Below are 19,258 nucleotides of genomic sequence, written 5' to 3' on the forward strand. Positions count from 1 at the left end.
CTCATACTTTTCCTTCACCCATCCTCCCCTGCCCCAGTACCATATATGATTGGGAAACTGCATTTCATTGCACAGTGGCACAATTATCATTTCCAGCATTAAAAATGTATAAATAACTTCTTATGCAACAAAGTTCCTGAAACAAGCCAATGGTCATTTTACAGTCAGTATGCTCTAAACACCACGGCACAAGTATAGTGAACTTGTTACAACCTGTATGTGGGAAGTCTCAGAGACATTTTTGGAAGAAGATGCCAAGGTTTCCATGCCCAGAGGTCAGGGGAATGAAAGAAGCAAAAGCACACAGAGATCTGCAACACCTAAGGGAGGAAAAAATTGTCTGAAGGAACTCGAGCCCTCAAACAACTTCTGACATTGTGAGAGAAAGAAACCAAATACAAACTGTTGGGAATGTGGCTGGTGTTGTGGTAGATAAATATTGCCTTCTAGAGAGGAATAATGTTCAAGTAGTTAAGGCACTACCCTTGGATCTGGAAGATCTAAATTCAATCCCCTGTTCTGACAGATGCTTCCTGAATAGCCTTAGGCAAAGCACTTAGTTTCTCCGTACCTCAGTTCCTCATCTGTAAAATGGAGATAATAGTTCTTCCTTCTCTAACAGGGGCATTTATGAGGATAGCTACACTATAGACTGTGAGATGTTCAGATACTATATTAATCATAGGCCTGTTTAACCTGTCTCAGGACATGTACTGGTCTTGATAAGCCAGCAGCACCAAAACTCTGATACTTAGGAATGGAAAATGTCAGTGGTTAAATCAGCAGCAAGTTTGTAAGCACTTTTTGTAACCTCAGTTCCACTATTCTGCATTTCTCATTTACATTTCTCAATTCTCAACAATAAGAGTAAGAGAACACCAAATTTATGATGAATGTAGGCAACTTGGCTCTGAGATGAGGGTCATTGTAGCAATATGGAAACACACTGTGATATTTCAGATACTAACTATCTGGATAGTGCTTATTTGTAAGGGTCAAAATCTTAGGCCCAGAATTTCTCCATGTCACCACCAGGCCATCCACTGATTCTGAATGTTGTTGACCCTTCTCTCTCAGTCGCATAACGCCTATATAGCCACCCAACACAATGACCTCCCCATATACCATACATCTGCCAGAGAGCTGGGGAGGGAGGACTTCAGGAGGAGCAGGGCTTCCCCAGTGTCCTAGTGGGAGCAGGTTTCTCTGCAGCTGACAACTACGAATGCTGAATGAGCCACATAGCTTAACACATTCTCCTTGGCGCTAAGCCAGGGAACGAAGACGGAATTGGGCTGAAGATTTCTGCCATGTAGCAATCAGGGGTTGTTGACGGAAGGTTACACAACACAATTCCTTCCCCCCTCCCCCCCAAAATCATAGGCGATTAAATCCTGGCCCCATTGAAGCCCATGCAAAACTCCCACTGACTACCTGCACAGCTGCTCTGCCTGTACCTCCCCTCAGACAGAACTACTGCAGGGATACTCTATGTGCAGGGCACTATGTAGGGGTCCTCTCAATGTGTAAATTGCACCATCAAATCCCCTTGCCATACAATAGCTGGAAAACTGGCATTACCGCAGTCAGATACACTATAGCAGCGGTTCTCGAACTGTGGGTCAGGACCCCAAAGTGGGTTGCGACCCCCCTTGAATGGGGTCGCCAGGGCTGGCTTAGACTTGCTGGGACCCGGGGCTGAAGCCCAAGCCCCACTGCCCAGGGCAAAAGCCAAAGCCTGAGGGCTTCAGTCCTGAGTGGCTGGGCTCAGGTTGCAGGCCCCCTGTTTGGGGCTGAAGCCCTTGAGCTTCTGCTTTGGCCCCCCTACCCAAAGCAGTGAGGTTCAGGCTTTGGTCCTCCCCCCACCCGGGGCAGTGGGGCTCGGGAGGGCTCAGGCTTCGGTCCCCCCTCTGGGGGTCATGAAGTAACTTTTGTTGTCAGAAGGGGGTCGTGAAATGCACCACCTCTCATGCACACTTTCAGACTTGCCAGGATTTCACCCAGGAACCCCAACAACCTGTTCTAATCTATTCTCCTTCTGCAAGAGCCCTACAAAGGTTATGGAAGCTGAGTAAAGTCAGAGAAAGGGTCATAAGGTGCAGAGAGTTCCCTGAGAAAAAGTGGGGACTCATGCATGAATCCCCCACTCTTTCCTTTGAACAGCTCCCAAACACAGAGTAGCCTCAGGAAAAGCTGGCCCAGCATGGATCCTGTTTACTCTGTGGCAACTGGTTACTGAACCCTGGCAGTCACATTACATAGCGCCATGTTTGGAGTCTATACTCTAAAACCCAGGGTCACTCTGTTAAGAATTGTAGGCCTAAAAAATTTACCTACAAGTCCACATTGTTCTTAGTTTGTTTTTCTTTTCTGTGTTTTTTTTTAACAAATGCCTCAGAATTTTGCCCCTCCCACCCCCCACCAAAAATCAGTAGCAACATCTTGCAATTTATGAGCAATCCTGCAAGAATAAACCAGTATGTGCTCATGATTTAGGAAGAAAAGGAATAGGGCCAGTTTCAGCTGTGGGTTACTCTGAAGCGAATATGGAGTAACTCTACTGAAGCCAACAGAGTTTTGCTGGTTTTACACTGATGTAACCAATAGCGCAGTCAGACTCACAGGTTAAATCCCCGTAGGGTTATAAGAAACAATAGTATATAAAACAAATTGCTTTAAAAATTATTCCAACAAATACCTTGCTTAAGTTCTTTTAACAGAGAGATGCTTAGGGATACTGCTGTCTTGGTGTCTAATGTCAAAATTAAATTACATAATAATCTTCAATCATGAGGCTAAACCTACAACAAATACTTTGAAGTTCATTGGGTCTTTGCCATCCTTTTTATAGCTAAATAATGTAGCCTTCACCAACTCTCACCCAGACTCTCTGTGCAGCCTAACAGAGAGCTAAGCGTTGATTACCCGAAACCAGTGTATGTCAGCCTATAATCCCACTCAAGTCAGATCACCTACAACTCACAACACAGTGTGCTGTACTTAATTTGATGCAACATTACGTGTGTAATGTGCATGTCACGTACCATAGCACATTTAGGACACAGGGTTCCTACAAAGCCATTTGCCAGAGTAACCGCTTAGGCAATCTATAAGATTAAAAAGTCAATAAACCTGCCAAAAGGATAAAATTTCTGTGCACCAAAAATGACTAAAATAACAGGAATAAGTGTCTGCAATGTTTTCATAGCCATGTTGGTCCTGGGATCTTAGATAGACAGGGTAGCTGAGGTAATATCTTTTATCGGACCAAGTTCTGTTGGTGGCAGAGACAAGCTTTCGAGGTCAGCTCACCCGAGGAAGAGCTCTGTGTTACTTGAAAGCTTGTCCCTTCCACCAATAGAACCTGGTCCAATAAAAGATATTACCTCACCGACCATGTCTCTCAGAAATAAGTGTTCCATTTTTAAAATACACACAATAAATGTAGTTGCTCCCCATCTGTGTCCACTGTGGGGCAGATCCAGCAGCAGTGAACCAACAGGAATTTTGCCATTAACTTCAGTGTGAGTAGGATCAGGCCCTATGCTGGAGTTACTATCCACTGGTTCTTCACAAGCATGGATTCAGTGGCCTCTTAGAGTATGTCTACACAGTAATTAAACACCTGCAGTTGGCCTATGTCAGATGACTCAGCTCTAGCTGTAGGGCTGTAAAATTGCAGCGTAAATGTTCAGATTTGGGCTGGAGCCCAAGCTCTGAGACCCTGTGAAGGTCCCAGAGTTACACTTTTGTAAAGCTGGTGTAACAGAGTGGAGAAACAGACTCGTCTTGTCTAGATGCGATAAATCGATCCCCGAATGTGCTCCCGTCGACTCCGGAACTCCATCTCACAAGAGGCAGAAGCAGAGTTGACGGGGGAGCAGCAGTGGTCAACTCGCCGCCATCCTCACAGCCAGGTAAGTCAACCATAGCCCTGGTCTACACTAGGACTTTAGGTCGAATTTAGCAGCATTAAATCGATGTAAACCTGCACCCGTCCACACGACAAAGCCCTTTATTTCGACTTAAAGGGCTCTTAAAATCGATTTCCTTACTCCACCCCTGACAAGTGGATTAGCGCTTAAATCGGCCTTGCCGGCTCGAATTTGGGGTACTGTGGACACAATTCGATGGTATTGGCCTCCGGGAGCTATCCCAGAGTGCTCCATTGTGACCGCTCTGGACAGCGCTCTCAACTCAGATGCACTGGCCAGGTAGACAGGAAAAGGCCCGCGAACTTTTGAATCTCATTTCCTGTTTGGCCAGCATGGCAAGCTGCAGGTGACCATGCAGAGCTCATCAGCACAGGTGACCATGATGGAGTCCCAGAATCGCAAAAGAGCTCCAGCATGGACCGAACTGGAGGTATGGGATCTGATCGCTGTATGGGGAGAGGAATCCGTGCTATCAGAACTCCGTTCCAGTTTTCGAAATGCCAAAACCTTTGTCAAAATCTCCCAGGGCATGAAGGACAGAGGCCATAACAGGGACCCGAAGCAGTGCCGCGTGAAACTGAAGGAGCTGAGGCAAACCTACCAGAAAACCAGAGAGGCGAACGGCCGCTCCGGGTCAGAGCCCCAAACATGCCGCTTCTATGATGACCTGCATGCCATTTTAGGGGGTTCAGCCACCACTACCCAAGCCGTGTTGTTTGACTCCTTCAATGGAGATGGAGGCAATACTGAAGCAGGTTTGGGGACGAAGAAGATGATGATGATGATGAGGTTGTAGATAGCTCACAGCAAGCAAGCGGAGAAACCGGTTTTCCCGACAGCCAGGAACTGTTTCTCACCCTGGACCTGGAGCCAGTACCCCCCGAACCCACCCAAGACTGCCTCCTGGACCCAGAAGGCGGAGAAAGGACCTCTGGTGAGTGTACCTTTTAAAATACGTGGTTTAAAAGCAAGCATGTGAAAGGATTACTTTGCCCTGGCATTCGCGGCTCTCCTGGATGTACTCCCAAAGCCTTTGCAAAAGGTTTCTGGGGAGGGCAGCCTTATTGCGTCCTTCATGGTAGGACACTTTACCACTCCAGGCCAGTAACACGTACTCGGGAATAATTGTACAACAAAGCATTGCAGGGTATGTTTGCTGGCGTTCAAACAACATCCGTTCTTTATCTCTCTGTGTTATCCTCAGGAGAGTGAGATATCATTCATGGTCACCTGGTTGAAATAGAGTGCTTTTCTTCAGGGGACCCTCAGAGGAGCCCGTTCCTGCTGGGCTGTTTGCCTGTGGCTAAACAGAAATGTTCCCCGCTGTTAGCCACAGGGAGGGTGGAGGGTTGAGGGGGTAGCCACGCGGTGGGGAGAGGCAAAATGCGACCTTGTAACGAAAGCACACGTGCTATGTATGTAATGTTAACAGCAAGGTTTACCCTGAAAGAGTGTAGCCACTGTCTTATAAAATGTGTCTTTTTAAATACCGCTGTCCCTTTTTTTTTCTCCACCAGCTGCATGTGTTTCAAGGATCACAGGATCTTCTCCTTCCCAGAGGCTAGTGAAGCTTAGAAAGAAAAAAAAACGCACTCGAGATGAAATGTTCTCCGAGCTCATGCTGTCCTCCCACACTGACAGAGAACTGACGAATGCGTGGAGGCAAATAATGTCAGAGTGCAGAAAAGCACAAAATGACCGGGAGGAGAGGTGGCGGGCTGAAGACAGGGCTGAAGCTCAAATGTGGCAGCAGCGTGATGAGAGGAGGCAGGATTCAATGCTGAGGCTTCTGGAGGACCAAACCAGTATGCTCCAGTGTATGGCTGAGCTGCAGCAAAGCAAGCTGGAGCACAGACTGCCACTACAGCCCCTGAGTAACCAACCGCCCTCCTCCCCAAGTTCCATACTCTCCACACCCAGATGCCCAAGAACGCGGTGGGGGGGCCACCGGCCAACCAGCCACTCCGCCACAGAGGATTGCCCAAAAAAAAGAAGGCTGTCATTCAATAACTTTTAAAGTTGTAAACTTTTAAAGTGCTGTGTGGCATTTTCCTTCCCTCCTCCAACACCCCTCCTGGGCTACCTTGGTAGTCATCCCCCTATTTGTGTGATGAATGAATAAAGAATGCATGAATGTGAAGCAGCAATGACTTTATTGCCTCTGCAAGCGGTGACTGAAGGGAGGAGGGGAGGGTGGTTAGCTTACACGGAAGTAGAGTGAACCAAGGGGCGGGGGGTTTCATCAAGGAGAAACAAACAGAACTTTCACACCGTAGCCTGGCCAGTCATGAAACTGGTTTTCAAAGCTTCTATGATGCGTACCGCGCCCTCCTGTGCTCTTCTAACCGCCCCGGTGTCTGGCTGCGCGTAAACAGCAGCTAGGCGATTTGTCTCAACCTCCCACCCCGCCATAAACGTCTCCCCCTTACTCTCACAGATATTGTGGAGCGCACAGCAAGCAGTAATAACAGTGGGAATATTGGTTTCGCTGAGGTCTAAGCGAGTCAGTAAACTGCCCCAGCGCGCCTTTAAACGTCCAAATGCACATTCTACCACCATTCTGCCCTTGCTCAGCCTGTAGTTGAACAGCTCCTGACTACTGTCCAGGCTGCCTGTGTACGGCTTCATGAGCCATGGCATTAAGGGGTAGGCTGGGTCCCCAAGGATAACTATAGGCATTTCAACATCCCCAACAGTTATTTTCTGGTCTGGGAATAAAGTCCCTTCCTGCAGCTTTTGAAACAGACCAGAGTTCCTGAAGATGCGAGCGTCATGTACCTTCCCCGGCCATCCCACGTTGATGTTGGTGAAACGTCCCTTGTGATCCACCAGAGCTTGCAGCACTATTGAAAAGTACCCCTTGCGGCTTGGTGCTCCGGTGCCAAGATAGGGATATGGGTTCCGTCTATGTTCCCACCACAGTTAGGGAATCCCATTGCAGCAAAGCCATCCACTATGACCTGCACATTTCCCAGGGCCACTACCCTTGATATCAGCAGATCTTTGATTGCATGGGCTACTTGCATCACAGCAGCCCCAACAGTAGATTTGCCCACTCCAAATTGATTCCCAACTGACCGGTAGCTGTCTGGCGTTGCAAGCTTCCACAGGGCTATCGCCACTCGCTTCTCAACTGTGAGGGCTGCTCTCATCTTGGTATTCATGCACCTCAGGTCAGGGGAAAGCAAGTCACAAAGTTCCATGAAAGTGCCCTTACGCATGCGAAAGTTTCGCAGCCACTGGGAATCATAGAATCATAGAATATCAGGGTTGGAAGGGACCCCAGAAGGTCATCTAGTCCAACCCCCTGCTCGAAGCAGGACCAATTCCCAGTTAAATCATCCCAGCCAGGGCTTTGTCAAGCCTGACCTTAAAAACCTCTAAGGAAGGAGATTCTACCACCTCCCTAGGTAACGCATTCCAGTGTTTCACCACCCTCTTAGGGAAAAAGTTTTTCCTAATATCCAATCTAAACCTCCCCCACTGCAACTTGAGACCATTACTCCTCGTTCTGTCATCTGCTACCATTGAGAACAGTCTAGAGCCATCCTCTTTGGAACCCCCTTTCAGGTAGTTGAAAGCAGCTATCAAATCCCCCCTCATTCTTCTCTTCTGCAGGCTAAACAATCCCAGCTCCCTCAGCCTCTCCTCATAAATCATGTGTTCTAGACCCCTAATCATTTTTGTTGCCCTTCGCTGGACTCTCTCCAATTTATCCACATCCTTCTTGTAGTGTGGGGCCCAAAACTGGACACAGTACTCCAGATGAGGCCTCACCAATGTCGAATAGAGGGGGACGATCACGTCCCTCGATCTGCTCGCTATGCCCCTACTTATACATCCCAAAATGCCATTGGCCTTCTTGGCAACAAGGGCACACTGCTGACTCATATCCAGCTTCTCGTCCACTGTCACCCCTAGGTCCTTTTCCGCAGAACTGCTGCCTAGCCATTCGGTCCCTAGTCTGTAGCGGTGCATTGGGTTCTTCCCTCCTAAGTACAGGACCCTGCACTTATCCTTATTGAACCTCATCAGATTTCTTTTGGCCCAATCCTCCAATTTGTCTAGGTCCTTCGGTATCCTATCCCTCCCCTCCAGCGTATCTACCACTCCTCCCAGTTTAGTATCATCTGCAAATTTGCTGAGAGTGCAATCCACACCATCCTCCAGATCATTTATGAAGATATTGAACAAAACCGGCCCCAGGACCGACTCTTGGAGCACTCCACTTGATACCGGCTGCCAACTAGATATGGAGCCATTGATCACTACCCGTTGAGCCCGACAATCTAGCCAGCTTTCTACCCACCTTATAGTGCATTCATCCAGCCCATACTTCCTTAACTTGCTGACAAGAATACTGTGGGAGACCGTGTCAAAAGCTTTGCTAAAGTCAAGAAACAATACATCCACTGCTTTCCCTTCATCCACAGAACCAGTAATCTCATCATAAAAGGCGATTAGATTAGTCAGGCATGACCTTCCCTTGGTGAATCCATGCTGGCTGTTCCTGATCACTTTCCTCTCATGCAAGTGCTTCAGGATTGATTCTTTGAGGACCTGCTCCATGATTTTTCAAGGGACTGAGGTGAGGCTGACTGGCCTGTAGTTCCCAGGATCCTCCTTCTTCCCTTTTTTAAAGATTGGCACTACATTAGCCTTTTTCCAGTCATCCGGGACTTCCCCGGTTCGCCACGAGTTTTCAAAGATAATGGCCAATGGCTCTGCAATCACAGCCGCCAATTCCTTCAGCACTCTCGGATGCAACTCGTCCGGCCCCATGGACTTGTGCATGTCCAGCTTTTCTAAATAGTCCCTAACCACCTCTATCTCCACAGAGGGCTGGCCATCTCTTCCCCATTTTGTGATGCCCAGCGCAGCAGTCTGGGAGCTGACCTCGTTAGTGAAAACAGAGGCAAAAAAAGCATTGAATCGTCCCAGACCTGCAACACTATGCGGTCCCACCAGTCTGTGCTTGTTTCCCGAGCCCAGAATCGGCGTTCCACAGCACGAACCTGCCCCATTAGCACCATGATGCATGTATTGGCAGGGCCCATGCTTTCAGAGAAATCTGTGTCCATGTCCTGATCACTCACGTGACCGCGCTGACGTCGCCTCCTCGCCCGGTATCGCTTTGCCAGGTTCTGGTGCTGCATATACTGCTGGACAATGCGTGTGGTGTTTAATGTGCTCCTAATTGCCAAAGTGAGCTGAGCGGCCTCCATGCTTGCCTTGGTATGGCGTCCGCACTGAAAAAAGGCGTGGAACGATTGTCTGCCATTGCTCTGATGGAGGGAGGGGCGACTGACGACATGGCTTACAGGGTTGGCTTCAGGGAGCTAAAATCAACAAAGGGGGTGGCTTTACATCAAGGAGTATTTCAGGCAGGATTCACAGAGGGTTCCAATAAGAAATGGTGCACCTAAGTTATTGTTCTTATTGGAACAAGGAGGTTAGTCTGGCCTCTGATTGATACATGGCTAGATTTACCTCGCTGCACCTTCTCTGTGAGTGACTGTAGTGTGACCTAGAGGAATGAGTCCCCTAGACGGGGGAGGAGGCAAATGAGTACAAAACAAATCTGGACTATTTCTTGTTTTGATCCACTCCATCTGTCTTTTACATCTTTGGCTGGCAGCAGATGGTGCAGAAGGACTGCATGCCATCCATATCTCATGGCTGCTCAGCAGAAGATGGTACAGTACGACTGCTAGCCATCCTCATCTCTTGCCTGCCCGGCAGAAGATGATGCAATAGGACTGCTAGCAATCCGTATCGCCTGCCTGCTCACCGTAAGACAGTTCAATAGGACTGACTGCAGGACTAAAGAGAATGACCTGGTCAAGTCACTCCAAATTTAGTCCCTGCACCCATGTCTGCCCAGGCGCTCCCAGCCGACGTGGCCAGGAGCACCTCAGACATGATGAGGACGGCTACCAGTCGTACTTTACTGTCTGCTGCCAGAAGGCAATGGGTTGCTGCTACTATGTAGCAATGCCGTACCGCGTCTGCCAGCACCCAGGAGACATATGGTGACGGTTACCTGAGCGGGCTCCATGCTTGCTGTGGTATGGCGTCTGCACAGGTAACTCAGGAAAAAAGGCGCGAAACGATTGTCTGCCCTTGCTTTCACGGAGGGAGGGAGGGAAGGGGGGCCTGACGATATGTACCCAGAACCACCCGCAACAATGTTTTAGCCCCATCAGACATTAGGATCTCAACCCAGAATTCCAATGGGCAATGGAGACTGCGGGAACTGTGGGATAGCTATCCACAGTGCAATGCTTCGGAAGTCGACTCTAGCCTCGGTACTGTGGAAGCGCTCCGCCGAGTTAATGCACTTAATGCACTTAGAGCATTTTCTGTGGGGACACACACACTCGAATATATAAAACCGATTTCTAAAAAACCGACTTCTATAAATTCGACCTTATTCCGTAATGTAGGCATACCCTAAGATACACCGACTTCAGCTACACTATTCGCGTATCTGAAGTTGCATATCTTAGGTCAACACACACTCCCCCCCCCCCCCCCCAGCATAGACCAGGGCTAATATAGAATTCCCCCTTGTTGGCTACAACACTTTTGGAGTTAGGAAATTGTCATCTATAATATTTAGAAATTCCAAGGATGTTTTAAGACTCGTAGCATGAGATCTCCAGCTTGTGTCACTCCAATTGCAGTCATCCATGATCATGGAACTTCTTTCCTATACATTATAGATAGGTGCATAAGAAGGCGGTCATCCTGTTCCCTAGCGATTGGTGGGTTTGCAGCAGACACCAACTAATACCCCATCTTATGCTTTGTCTGTTAGGACACTGATTCTTAAGGATTCAAGATATTTTTTCTTCCCTGACCCGCCTTCAGTTCTCCCTTCCACTCCAAAATATCTGCAGCCAACATGGAGCATACCTACCAGACCCTCAGGCAATCAAAGGTCAGCCTGTACAGTTGCTCTGACCGTGGCTCCCCCACATAGAAGTACTGCAGGGATTCTGCTGTGTGGAAGGCATTGTGTGGGGGTCCTCTCAAAAGAGTGAATTGCACCCATTATGAGTCAAATCTCCTTCCTGTAGAGCAGGGGTTCTCAGCCTTTTCCTTTCTGAGCCTTTCTGAGTCATCTAGTCCAACTGTTTTTCTGCACATAAAAGCCAGGACCAGTAAGCAGGGCAACCCTGCAACACTAAATTGCTCAGGCTTTGGCTTCAGCCCCGTGTGGTGGGGCTTCAGCTTTCTGCCCTGGGCCCCAATGAGTCTAATGCCAGCCCTGCTTGGTAAATCCCCGAAACCTGCTTGCGGACCCACAGGGGGCTTCAGACCCCTGGTTGAGAATTGCTCCTGCAGAGTAGCTAGAAAACTAACATTATCCCAGACAGACACATCAGAGGAACAATTGAGACACCACCTAGCAGGCACACCTTCAGTCTCTGCAGAATGAAGACTTTGAGGGTGCACATCTCTGCCTTCTTCAAAGATGCCCGTCAGAATCCTGCTTGAATCAGTTGTAACATTTCTGTCCACAATAAAAGTGTATGATTCTATCTAATGTTTTTCATTAAAGGATTAACAGCCCTGATAAACACAAGCATGCCTTTCTATTGCCTATGGCGTTAGAATTACAGTTTGTTATGGTTTGTGGGTTTCCTTAACTTGTTCTCTTTCTAAGAATGGCAAACTGATTAGGGAGAAAAATAAGAACTGAAGTTAACCTTTTCCCAAAGCTGAACTATTATGCGGCTTTTATTTGTGCATTTTTCTGCTTTTCCTGGTTCTGCAGGAACCACTGGAAATCTCACAGAAATGCCTGTTCTCATAAGATGTCCAGCCTAGATTTTCAGACTGAAAAAATTTGGAGGGTTTGAATAAACAGCCAAACTTCAGTTTTATCAGAAATGAACCTTCAAACATGCTGCTTCACTAACCCCTAGAGAGTGGTGAGAAGGATTTTTCGTCACTGCATTGCCAAGTGGAATTTCTGACTGCCAATCAGATTGTTGGATACCTGACTATATCTGCAAAAAGAAAAGGAGGACTTGCATCCACTGAATGCATCTGATAAAGTGTGCTATAGCTCAAATAAATTTGTTAGTGTCTAAGGTGCCACAAGTCCTCCTTTTCTTTTTGCTGACTATATCGTTCACTGATCACTTAAAATAAACACAACTCTGCTCTGAAGAACACATTTCTGGATAAGTTGGTCTCCAATGTATTGTATTGCACAAATTGTGCCTGATGCTTCTCTCACACTTGTGTAAATCAAGAATATCATAGAACTTAATGGCTTTACAGAAGTCTAAAATTTGTTTCTGTAAAAGTATAATTGTGCCCAATTTATCCTACCTCTAAGCCATCCTTAATATATCATTAGATCAATGACAGTAAAGTGACCAAATTTCCATTTACTACACAAAACATCCATCAGATAAAATGAATGCATCTACATGAAGCCAATGATTCTGATATATCAAAGAAAAATCATTCTAATGGGGTACAAAATCAGTGTCTCCTAAACTGAAAACAAATGAGGAGCTTTACCACTACATTTATTTTCTATGAAAATCTTGCCAGTTACGAAGCAGTAGGAGAGCAATATCCTGTAACAATGCTCTATTAGCTTGTCATTATCTGTTTCTCATTCAGTTATATCCAAAGTGGATTTAAATGTTCAAAAATGGTGACAGATTAGAAACCGTAACCGCTAAAGTACTCTGTTTACCCATGGAGAACAGCAGTACAGGTTTCCCCACCTTCACTTCAGTCCACCATACCTCTCCATCCATAAAATCCCAACTAGGGGAGGGAGGGAACCATATTTTAAAAAGGAGGGGGGGTAGAAATTCTGCATTTCTGATGTAAATAATTTTCAGCAATAAAGGTGAGGAAGTATCACATTTGTGTGGAACATAAGCCACCTTGGGACCAAAACGAATGATCCATCAAAATGAGGGAATCTGGGCACGGTACCAACATATAAGTCTACACTGTGTCCTAGAGGGAATATCTCTAGAAATTACAAAGCCCACTCAGTACCCAATCACTCTGTTGAGACTGCCAACAAGGTTACAACATGTGATGATGAATTGTGTTTTGTAGAACCCTGCCCATTAGAAATCAGACTGATATGTACATCATCAACCGGAGGTGACTTTTAGTCTAGCAGCTTGGGAGTCACATTGTACTCTCCCATGGTTAACTTGCCGTCTGAGGACAAAGAGTTTAAGAAACTACAATAGTGCCACCTTGTAGAATTTTCAGCTAATGGTCCCCTCAGAGTGGGACCATAGATGAATTACGTGATGCAGCCTCCAAATCCTACAGAGTTCAGCGATTTGCATGGAATGGGGAGTTCTAGGCCCTTTGACCCTGTCCCTCCATAAAGATGCTCTTGGCTCTGCTGCCCACATCTGTGCAAAAAAACGCTCTTAAGGCATGATCAAATGCAGAACAGAACATAATATGGCGCAGGGCAGGACTGTGCGTGCAGACATTTGCATGATTCTGAGTCAGGTCCCTAAGGCAGTTTGCCACATACAGTAACTGCTCCCTGATACTGTCCTCCATTTACCCCTATACTTCATCCAGAGCAGCTAAGCCCTACCGTCATGGTGCTGCAACAGAAGTGATTCTATAAGTTCCTAGAGAGTGATGGAACCATACCACAATGGGTCATTGCTTCCATCTTGGGCAGGACATTTCAGAAGAAGGGAAGTGTGGCTACAAAATCTTAATACAGAATCATGGCATTATTTGGAATTATGTAGAGTTCATTACTTGGGAGAGTAGGATACAGAGCCTTTTATCCTCTAAATCTCTGGTTTAAATCCAGGCAGAATACAAGGGCACCCTTTCTTACCCACAGGAAGGTATGCCCACTGGTCTGGATTTGAGTCAATGCTCCAAAGGCAAAAGGCTCTGCATCCCATTACCAAAATATTTTACCCCAGAATAGGAACAACATTCTTTCACAAGTGATCAAGCCTACATTCTGGTTCAGTATGATTATAAAAAAAAGTGTTCAGCTAATAAAATCTGGTCCATTCAGAACACTGCTGCGGAGATACTTTCTCACTCTCTGTTGTTATGACTATGTTACCCTCTCCCTTCAACACCCTCTGCTGGCTGTCTCATTTCCATGCACTAAGTTCAAGCTTTCTATCACCACTTTCAAAGCCCTTCACAATTCTGCTACTGTCTCTTACTACATTGCCCCTTCTTCACCCTGTCAATTATACTAGTCTTTCTTATTTGTTTCTCCCACAGCCATCTTCCTGCCTTCTTCTGTCCGGGCTGCCCCAATGTGTGGGACATGCTCCCTGAACTTATCTGTAAGGCCACTGCCCTCTCCTCCTTCAGATTCCACCTTTGGACTTGCTTCTTCCCTGATGCCCACAAGCAACTGGTCAATTAATTATGGATAAGGCAAGAGGTAATGAGGTATATATAGTCGACATGTATTTGTTCATTTATGTGATTTTTTTAAAAAATACTTAATTTACTGCCCAGCAACAGCCTTACATTCAATTTTTTTAATTATCCTACATAAAGAAGAGTGACGTGGTTTCAGGAATGGTTGGGTAGCAGGATTACCACCTTTCTAATTGCTGGCAACTGGACCCCCAAGACCCCGCCCCTAGTCCGCCTCTTCCCCAGGCCCCTCCACCCCACCTCTTCACCCAAAGCCCCATCCCTTCCCTCAAGGCCCTGCCCTTGTTCACTCCTCTCCCCCCACCATCACTCACTAGATCATCTCAAGGAGCCTGCCTGGAGGTAGGAGGTGGCCCTGGCTGAGCAGGGGCTGGCACAAGTTAACAGAATCATAGAAGATTAGGGTTGGAAGAGACCTCAGGAAGTCATCTAGTCCAACCTCTGCTCAAAGCAGGACCAATCCCCAGCTAAATCATCCCAGCCCAGGCTTTGTCAAGCTGGACCTTAAAAACCTCTAAGGATGGAGATTCCACCACCTCCATAGGTAACCCATTCCAGTGCTTTACCACCTTCCTAGTGAAATAGTGTTTCCTAATATCCAACCTAGACCTCCCCCACTGCAACTTGAGACCATTGCTCCTTGTTCTGTCATCTGCCACCACTGAGAACATCCGAGCTCCACCCTCTTTGGAACTCCCCTTCAGGTAGTTGAATGCTGCTATCAAATCCCCCCTCACTCTTCTCTTCTGCACACTAAACAAGCCCAGTTCCCTCAGCCTCTCCTCGTAAGTCATGTGCCCCATCCCCTCGATAATTTTCACTGCCCTCCGCTGGACTCTCTCCAATTTGTCCACATCCTTTCTGTAGTGGGGAGCCCAAAACTGGATGCAATACTCTAGCTGTGGCCTCACCAGTGCCGAATAGAGGGGGATAATCACTTCTCTCGATTTGCTCATACTAATGCAGCCCAATATGTCGTTGGCCTTCTTGGCAACAAGGGCACACTGCTGACTTATATCCAGCTTCTCATCCACTGTAATACCTAGGTCCTTTTCTGCAGAACTGCTGCTTAGCCAGCCAGTCAGTCCCCAGCCTTTAGCGGTGCATGGGATTCTTCCATCCTAAGTGCAGGACTCTGCACTTGTCCTTGTTGAACCTCATCAGATTTTTTTTGGCCCAATCCTCCAGTTTGTCTAGGTCACTCTGGACCCTATCCCTACCCCCCAGCGTATCTACCTCTCCTCCCAGCTTAGTGTCATCCGCAAACTTGTTGAGGGTGCAATCTATCCCATCATCCAGATCATTAATAAAGAGGTTGAACAAAACCAGCCCCTGAACTGACCCCTGGGGCACTCTGCTTGATACCGGCTGCCAACTAGACATCGAGCCATTGATCACTACCGGTTGAGCCCGACAATCTTGCCAGCTTTCTATCCACCTTATAGTCCATTCATCCAGTCCATACTTTTTTAACTTGCTGGCAAGAACACTGTGGGAGACAGTGTCAAAAGCTTTGCTAAAGTCAAGATATATCATGTCCACTGCTTTCCCCTATCCACAGAACCAGTTATCCCATCATAGAAGGCAATCAGGTTGGTCAGGCAGGACTTGTCCTTGGTGAATCCATGTTGACTGTTCCTGATCACCTTCCTCTCCTCCAAGTGCTTCAAAATGGTTTCCTTGAGGACCTGCTCCATGACTTTTCGAGGGACTGAGGTGAGGCTGACCAGTCTGCAGTTCCCCGGGTTCTCCTTCTTTCCTTTTTTAAAGAAGGGCACTATATTTGCCTTTTTCCAATGACGCAGCACCTTCCCCACCCCGCGGTAACCAGACTTTTGGTTCAGGTGTCATTTAGCGTCGCCAGGTCCCCTTTTCAACCGGACTTTCCAGTCAAAAACCAAGCACCTGGCATCCCTAAATAACACCTGGACACAGAAGCCAAAAACTGGACTGGCTGGGTAAAATCGAGACAGCTGACAACCCTATTTGATCGTGCTTGTGAACTCATAACCATATATTTTTTGTTGTAATTCAAGACTGGTTTTTCAACCTAATTTGGGCAGGAGCCCTGTCTTAATGTGAATTCCATCTACATCAACCATAGTCTTTTCCAGATTCATCCACAGAGATGAAAGTGGTTGTGGACCTTGTATCTTATAATGTTTTAATCAAAATAGATCAGATGTCTCTATCTAATTATTACAACATTTTGGAGAGAGCCTGAGGGGTGTGGGTAATGAAAAGTAACACTGAGAATAAGTAATAAAATTTACTGTAGCTGCAACCACTGTATTAAGAAGTTATATTTGACCCAATGGAGAGATTTAATTTCCCCAACGTAGCCAAATTCTGCCTTAGTTTTTCACAAGGGTGAGATCATAACTTCTAAACTTTTATTCAGTAAGACTGGACTGGTAAATAAGTATAGTAAATCCAGTGTGAGTTCAAGACCTGCTCTGTGGGGGGTTCATATACAACAAGGTTTTAATACCTCAGCTCTGTCACCAAGCTAATTTGGACTGTTGTCTCTCTTTCTGAATAACAAGCACAAATAGAAAAAATATGCAGAACATTTTTTGTCCATCCTAGGAGCAACTGAAAGGAAGCTGACCTTGCCAACACAATCTAAATCTGGAAAACTGCTGTTTGATTCCTCAGAGCAAATGTTGCAGGCACTGAAAGGAGTCCTCTGGGACAAGATATCTAATGGACTGGAGCAAGAGACTGTTGAGTCACTCAGTCCACAGAAGTTAGACTTCTAATACTTGTTTCTTCTATAAGAGAACAAAATAGAGATGAGGCAATTCCAAATTAAAACAATAATGATCCTAGACAATGCTGTGCTCCCAATCTGGGTACCCTGCTGTCTCAATACATAGATCTCTCTCTCACCTTGATAAGCATACACAACTTTCAATAATGTTAATGGGAGTTACATGCACGCATCACAGACAGAATAAATGGACCCTGTAAAGGAGAACAAACGGAGATAAGGCAATTCCAAATTAAAACAATAATGATCATAGACTCTGGCATCCAAAATTTATGGACAAAGTTGAAACTGTAAACCCAAATCTTTATATTTCCCCCTCTCTCTTATTTCAAACAGCTCCAGAGTCTGATCAAGCAAGTGGAAATAGTACTTTGCTTTTCACTCTGTTGTTGCAGAAGAAATTGTACTGGAGGTGATCAAAGTTGCTTATTAACCATGATCCTAACAAAACCACAACCCACACATATATAACAGATTCTTTCTACTCAGTGCCAAGTCCTAAAACAGGGGTCTCAAACACACAGCCCACAGGGTTATTATCTGCGGCCCTCCTGCTCCCCGTGGCCCCCCCAGCATTTACCTAGAGCGGCTCTGGCCCGGCGCGCACCGGGGCAGTGCAGGCTCCCTCCCTGCCTGCCTGCCTGCCCCACCCCCGCGCCGCTCTGGGAAGCGGCCGGGACCTGTGGGAGGGGGGCCACAGGAGTCTGTGTGTTGCCCTGGCTGCTCCTGCAGGTACCTCACCCGAAGCTCCCACTGGCCGCGGTTCTTCATTCCCGGCCAATGGGAGCTTCAGGGAAAGTACCTGGAAGCGCGGCCAGGGCAACACACAGACCCCTGTGCCCCGCCCCAGGTCCCAGCCGCTTCCTGGAGTGGTGAGGGGGCGGGGCAGGCAGGCAGGGAGCCTGCCCTGCCCCCGGTGAGTGCCGGGCCAGACCCGCCTCCCAAACCCCTCCTGCAGCCAAACCCCCTGCCCTGAGCCCCTTGCTGCACCCAACACCAGTCCTGCACCCCGACCCCCTGCCCTAAGCCCCCTGCTGTACCCCGCACCCTAACCCCCTGACCTGAGCCGCCTGCCACACCCTGACCCCCCTGCACCCCAACCCCCTGCCCTGAGCCCCCACCACACCCCCCACACCTCTTACACCCCAAACCCCTGTTCTGAGCCTCATGCTACACCCTGCACCCCTCCTGCATCCCAACCCCCTGCCCTGAGCTGCCTGCCACACCCTGCCCCCTGCCCCACCCTGTACCCCGACCCCCTGTCCTGAGCCCCCTGACGCACCCCACACACCTCTTGCTCCCCAACCCCTGCCCTGAGCCCCCTGCCGCACCCTGCACCCCTCCTGCACCCCCTGGGGGCAGGAGGGGGCAGAGTTGGGGTGGGGATTTCAGGGAAGGGGTTGGAATGGGGGCAGGGAAGGGGTGGGAAGAGGCGGGGCAGGCACGGGGCCTCACAGAAGGGTGGAGTGGGGGCGGGGCCAGGGTAGTGTGGGGTGGGGTGGGGTGGTCTGGTCAGTGGTTCGGCCCACGGGCCAACATACTAGTCCTCATGTGGCCCTCATGGTCATTTGCATTTGAGACCCCTGTCCTAAAACATCTACTCCCCATCCTGTACTGAAATTCATCTTAGATCTTATCAAGAGGCCCATTTTTAATTTGACAGTATTTTCTCACTTAAGTGCTTGTGATTTAAGTCCTATTTGGCTGTTAGTTTACTTAGCTGCCTTTTTATCTTGGGGGAATTTAATTAAAGCTGTGTCCAATCCAGCTCTGAGCCAGGCACCACAAGTTTGGTGTTATACCCTGACTTGCTCCAGAGCAGGTAGCTGTAAGTACATAAATCAATCCGATAAGCTGTACACATGCAAAGAGTCCCTGTGAGGTGCTTCAGTGGGGCTACTCTCGTGAGTAACGCATAAAGAATTTGGCCCAATGTGAGCTCTGCCTCCAATATTAATAACTACAACTTATATTTCAATGGTACTGCTGCTTTGCCCACTAAACATTACTGGTCAGCTGCAGAAACCAAATGCCCAGTTTTACTCACCTTACTCATCTGAGAATGTAGCTTTAGCAGATTACTCACTTGAATCAGAAGAGCAGAACTGGATGCCTATTT

At 47.6% G+C, this 19,258-nt stretch overlaps 1 protein-coding gene across 3 annotated transcripts in view; it reads right to left on the bottom strand.

The window, feature by feature from the left end:
* The window catches only part of TBC1D1 (TBC1 domain family member 1), a 205,463-nt gene that overhangs the window by 166,945 nt on the left and 19,260 nt on the right, over positions 1-19,258 (bottom strand). The window lies entirely within an intron of this gene.

This window comes from Lepidochelys kempii, chromosome 4 (genome assembly GCF_965140265.1).
Source record: "Lepidochelys kempii isolate rLepKem1 chromosome 4, rLepKem1.hap2, whole genome shotgun sequence".
NCBI classification, from domain to species: domain Eukaryota; kingdom Metazoa; phylum Chordata; order Testudines; family Cheloniidae; genus Lepidochelys; species Lepidochelys kempii.